Here is a 6,319-nt window from a genome sequence, read left to right on the forward strand (position 1 = left end):
GATCCCCCCCTTATCGCCCCCCCCTCCCCCGATGACATCCCCCCCCCGAGGGGGTTCCCCCAAAACCCCCGGATAACCCCCCCCCCCCCATACCCCCCCCCCCCCGACGGGGATCCCCCCCATATCGCCCCCCCCCCCCCGTGGGGATGGTGTGTCCCCCCCATAACCCCCCCCACGGCGGGGATCTCCCCCCCCGATGGGGATTCCCCCCCCCCCGGTGGGGATCGCCCCCCCCCCCCATGGGGACCCCCTATCGGGGTATATCCCCCCCCCCTCCTCGTGGGGACCCCCCCCATGAAGATCCCAAAAGGAGGGGGGGGGGGCAAAGCAGACACAGTGGGGGGACCCCCCCCCCAATGCTACCAACGCCCCCCCCCCCCCCCCCGGGACGGCACAGCACAGCCCCCCCAAAGTTGGGGGGTGTCCCCCCCCCCAGCACTGCACAGACCCCCCCCCCCCGTCAGGGCCCCCCCCCAAAGTTGGGGGGGTCCCCCTTGTTCACGGCGCTGCACAGACCCCCCCCGGAAAGTCGTGTCCCCCCCCCCCCCCCCGCCGGGTGCTGCACAGCCCCCCCTAATCTGGGGGGGGGGGGCTCCATGGTGGGGGGGGTGTCCCCCCAATTGCACAACGCTACTCAGCCCCCCCCGCCCCCCCCCGCCCCCCCAGGGTTGGGGTCCCCCCAAATGCACAGCACTGCACAGCCTCCCCCCCCCCCCCCGGGATAGAATTGGGGGGGTCAGCCCCCCCAAACCTCAATGGGGGGACACCTCCCCCCCCCCCCAACACTATGGAGCCCCCCCCCAAAGTGGGGGTCCCCAAACTCCCACGGGGACACCCCCCCCAACACCGTGTGTCGTGTGGTCCCCCCCCAACTCCAGGGTGGTGTGTGGGGGGGGGGGGCCGATGTGACCCCCCCCCCCAATTTCCAGCCCCAATTTTCCCACCGAGACCGAGCGCATCCCCCCCCCCCCCCCAAATAAAATATAATAATAAATGTCCCCAATTAATGTCACCGACCCGAGAGAGCGGTGTGGGGAAGGGGGGACACCCCCCACCCCCCCAAATATTTACCCTCGGGGGGGGGGGGGGGATTTTGGGGCTCCGGGCGGGAAAACACCCTGGAAAATTCGGCGGCTGATTCACGGCGGCGCGGGGGGGGGGGTGGGGGGGTGTCACGCCGCCCGCTGCCACCGCGCCGGGGAGGGGGGGGGGCACACAGATCCAGTCCCGTCCCCCCCCCCAAAAAAAGCCCCCCCCCCCCTCCCACCCACCCCCCCCTCCAGCCAGGTCACCGCGCTGCCACCGCCGGCACCGGGTGAGGTTTCCGGAATTTTGGGGGGGGGACGGACGGACGGACGGACGGACAGACATACACAGTCTGGGTCTGTCCCCGTGTCCGTGTCCCGTCCCCCCGTAGGTCGCAGTGGGGACACGGTGGGGGGGGGACGCGGGATCTGGTGGCGCCGTAGCGGTAAAGGTGGGGCGGCTGTCACGGTGTCACCTGCCTGGGCACCGTCCCCACCCCGGACACCGTCCCCATCCCCGGCGCCGGCCCTGTCCCCAACATTGTCACTGTCCCCAACGCTGTCCCTGTCCCCAACATTGTCCCTGTCCCCATCCCAGGCACCATCCCTGTCCCCAACGGCGTCCCTGTCCCCAGCGCTGGCCCTGTCCTGTCCCAGGGAATGTCCCCATCGCAGACAATGTCCCCATCCTGGTCCCTGTCCCTCTCCCGGTCACTGTCCTTGTCCCAGGGAATGTCCCCATCCTGGTCACTGTCCCCATCCTGGGCACCGTCCCTGTCCCCAACATTGTCACTGTCCCCAACGCTGTCCCCGTCCCCACCCCGGACACTGTCCCCATCCCGGGTGCCGTCCCTGTCCCCAACACTGTCCCTGTCCCCAACATTGTCACTGTCCCCAACGCCGTCCCAGTCCCCAATGCTGTCCCTGTCCCCAACACTGTCCCTGTCCCCAACGCCGTCCCTGTCCCCAACATTGTCACTGTCCCCAACGCCGTCCCTGTCCCCATCCTGGACACTGTCCCCATCCCGGGCACCGTCCCTGTCCCCAACGCTGTCCCTGTCCTGTCCCAGGGAATGTCCCCATCCTGGAGGACTGTCCCCATCCTGACCAGTGTCCCCATCCCACACACTGTCCCCATCCTGTGTGCTGTCCCCCATCCCCGGACGTGTCCCCATCCCCCCACTGTCCCTGTCCCTGCCATTGTCCGATGCCACCGGGAGCCCCAATGCCACCGGGATGCCACCAGGAGCCCCAATGCCACCGGGAGCCCCGATGCAACCAGGAGCCCTGAGGCCGCCAGGAGCCCCGATGCCACCAGGATGCCACCAGGAGCCCCGATGCCACCAGGAGCCCCGAGGCCACCAGGAGCCCTGAGGCCGCCAGGAGCCCCGATGCCACCGGGAGCCCTGAGGCCACCGGGAGCCCCGAGGCCACCGGGAGCCCCGATGCCACCGGGAGCCCTGAGGCCACCAGGAGCCCTGATGCCACCAGGAGCCCTGAGGCCACCAGGAGCCCTGATGCCACCAGGAGCCCTGAGGCCACCAGGAGCCCCGATGCCACCAGGAGCCCTGAGGCCACCAGGAGCCCCGATGCCACCGGGAGCCCTGAGGCCACCGGGAGCCCCGATGCCACCGGGAGCCCCGAGGCCACCAGGAGCCCTGAGGCCACCAGGAGCCCCGATGCCACCAGGAGCCCCGAGGCCACCAGGAGCCCCGATGCCACCGGGAGCCCAAATGCCACCGGGAGCCCCGATGCCACCAGGATGCCACCGGGAGCCCCGACGCCGCGGTGACGGGCTCAGCCTCGCGCCACGTGTGTGTGTGTGTGTGTGTGTGTGTCCCCGTGTCCCCCCCCAACCCCGTCCCTACCTGGGGGGGTCGGGGTGGGTGACGGCGATGCGCGGTGGGGGGCGGAGGGGCAGCGTGGTGGGGCGCGGGAGGCCGGCGGGCTCCGGTGAGCGCGGCCGCTCCGGTGGCTTCCAGGGGGGCACCTGGAGGGTGGCGGAGAGGCGACGGCGCCCGCGGCACAGCTCGGCACCCAACATGCCCGGGGAGGGGGCGTCCGGCGTCTCGGCGGGGGGCTGCGAGGAAGGGACGGGGGGGGGGACGGTCAGACGGGGTGGTGTGGCACGGCACGGCACAGTATGGCACGGCTCGGCGTGGCACGGCACGGCACAGCTTGGCATGGCACAGCTCGGCATGGCACAGCTCGGCATGGCACGGCACCCTATGGCACAGCTCGGTACGGCACGGCACAGCATGGTATGGCACAGCTCGGCACGGCACGGCACCCTATGGCACAGCTCGGCATGGCACAGCTCGGTACGGCACAGCACAGCTTGGCACAGCACCCTATGGCATGGCACGGCACAGTATGGCACGGCTCGGCACAGCACGGCACCCTATGGCATGGCCCAGCGTGGTACGGCATGGCTCGGCATGGCACGGCACCCTATGGCATAGCACAGCACAGTATGGCACAGCTCGGCATGGCACAGCACCCTCCGGCACGGCATAGCACGGCTTGGCATTGCATGGCATGGCACCGCACGGCACGGCATGGCACCACGTGGTGAGCGAGCCTCACACCACACGGCACGGCACGGCACGGCATGGCATGGCACAGTATGGCACGGTACAGCACGGCACGGCACGGCACGGCTTGGCATAGCCCGCTACGGCATGGCACAGCACCATACGGCACGGTATGGCATGGCATGGCACGACTCGGCATGGCACCCACCCTACGGCATGGCATAGCACGGCATGGCTTGGCACGGCACCGTACGGCACGGCACGGCACCACGTGGTGAGCGAGCCTCACACCACACGGCACGGCACGGGTCGGTACTGCATGGCACGGCGTGGCATGGCACAGCACCACACAGTGTGGCCCGGCCCGGCCCGGCCCGGGAGCCTCCCACCACGTGGCACGGCACAGGATGGCGCGGCGTGGCGTGGTATGGATTGGCACAGCACAGACCGGCGCGGCGCGGCACGGCGCGGCATCACACGGCACAGCCAGGAGTCCTCGCAGCCCGTGGCACGGCACGGCATGGATGGGCACAGCACGGCGCAGCCTGGCACGGCACGCTATGGCACGGTACGGCACAGCACCCGAGCCGGAGCCCCTCACCCTCTGCTGTGGGTGCTCAGGGACGGGGTACGGAGGGGACCCCCTCGCCCCCCCCCCCATATGCTCCCAGGGGGACCCCCATCGCTGCCGTGGTGCCCCCCGACCCCCCCCCGGTGCTGCCGGTGCCCCCGGTGCCGCCTCACCTGCTCCTCGGGCCCCGGCGGGTCGCTCCGGTTCTTCCTCATGTGCCCGCTCGGTGCCGGGGTTCAGGGCGCGGGGGCCATGCGGGGGGCGCGGGGGGACCCCACCACGTCCCGGGGGGCTGCGGCGCCTGCGGGGGAGAGCCCGGAGTGAGGGGGGAGCGGCGAGAGCCCCGGCACCCTCCCGGCACGGCACCCCCCGGCAGGGCACCCTGTGCCGGCACCGGGGCTGCCAGGCTGAGCCCCGACACGCTCGTTGCAGCCGTGGCACAACCAGACCCCCCCAGTTGGCACAGCCCCCCACGCACCGGGGCCAGGGGGTGAGCTGCTCCGCGGTGGCTCCTGGCAGCTCCGGCGCCCACCGCGGGGACCCCTCCGGCTCCTCCCGGCAAAGAGTGCCGAGGGAACCCCGCAGTCACAGCCGTGGCATCGCTGGCCACGGCATCGGCATCGCTGGCCACGGCATTGGCGCCGGTTCCCTGCGGCACCGGCATTGCTTCCCACGGCACCGGCATCGCTGCCAGCACCGGCATCATTCCCCACGGCACCGGCATCACTGCTGGTGCCGGCATCATTCCCTATGGCACCGCCATCACTGCCAGTACCGGCACTGCTGTGGCACCAGCACCATTCCCTATGGCACCGGCATCACTCCTGGCACTGGCATCATTCCCTATGGCACCGGCATCGCTGCCAGTACCGGCATCTTTTCTCACGGCACCGGCATCACTGCTGGTGCCGGCATCACTGCCAGTACCGGCATTGTTTCTCATGGTACCGGCATCACTCCTGGCACCAGCATCATTCCCTATGGCACCGGCATCGCTGCCGGTACCGGCATCATTCCCCACGGCACCGGCATCATTCCTGGCACCGGCATCACTGCCGGTACCGGCATCGTTTCTCATGGCACTGGCATCACTCCTGGCACCGGCATCATTCCCTATGGCACCGGCATCGCTGCCGGCACCGGCACTGCTGTGGCACCAGCATCATTCCCTATGGCACCGGCATCACTCCCGGCACCGGCATCCCTTCGGCACCGCCTCTCCCGCTGTCCCTTCCCGGTTATGGCACCGCTCCCCGTGTGGGGCAGCCGTGGGGATCCAGACCCCCCCGGTACCCCCCGGTACCCCCCGGTGCCCCCGGCAGAGCCAGGCCCTGCCCCCCCCCCCCCAGTCTGAGCCACATTCTGGTTTGGGGTATTTTATTTCAGAATTAATTAATTATTCGGTGCCGGTGGCGGCGGAGGGGGGGAGGGGGGCAGGGGGGGAGGGGGGGCTGGGACCCCCGGGGGCTCCACCGCCCCCCCCCCCCCCCCCAATTCCCCGTGACGCGGTACCGGGGCCCCCCTGGGGGTTTCCGGAGGGATTCTCGGGGCCGCGGGAGCACCGGGGGGCGGCGGGGCCGGGGGAAGGGGCCGCCCGGGGCCGGTGGCAGTGCCGGTGCCGTTCCCTTCCCTATTCCCGGTACCGGGGCCGCTCGGTCCCGGTGGCGCTGCCATTCCCGGGGCCGTTCCCATTCCCGTTCCCGGTGCCGCTGCCTCTGCCGGTCCCATTCCCGGTGCTATTGCCGGTCCTGGTGCCGGTGTCGGTGCCCTTCCCGTTCCCATTCCTATTCCCGGTCCCGGTGCCGTTCCTTTTCCCGTCCCCGTTCCCGGTGCCATCCCTCTCCCCATCCCCGTTCCCGGTGCCATTCCCATCCCCGTCCCTGTTCCCATTCCCGTTCCCATCCCCATTCCTGTTCCCATTCCCAACCCCGTCCTGGTCCCCATTCCCGTTCCCGGTGCCGTTCTCATCCCATCCCCATCCCCATCCCCATCCCCATCCCCATTCCCATTCCCATTCCCATTCCCATTCCCGTTCCCGTTCCCGTTCCCGTCCCCGTACCTGGCCGGCTCCCGCTGCCGCGGCGCTCCCCGGCATCCACCTGCCTTTGTTTACGGCGGCGCAGGCGGGAGGCGGCCCCGGTACCGGCCCCGGTGCCACCGAGAGCACCCGGTGACAGCGGCGGCGCCGG

The 6,319-nt window shown here is 70.7% G+C and overlaps 1 long non-coding RNA gene across 1 annotated transcript; it reads right to left on the minus strand.

The window, feature by feature from the left end:
- Positions 1 to 3,047: 3,047 nt before the first annotated feature.
- Positions 3,048 to 6,319, minus strand: LOC309682561. The gene is made up of 3 exons (XR_014270130.1): positions 6,190 to 6,319; positions 4,304 to 4,431; positions 3,048 to 3,105 (listed from the first exon to the last, which is right to left on the minus strand). It is a non-coding gene; the product is annotated as an uncharacterized lncRNA (long non-coding RNA).

This window comes from Vanellus vanellus, assembly GCF_965231255.1.
Source record: "Vanellus vanellus genome assembly, chromosome: 30".
NCBI classification, from domain to species: Eukaryota; Metazoa; Chordata; class Aves; order Charadriiformes; family Charadriidae; genus Vanellus; species Vanellus vanellus.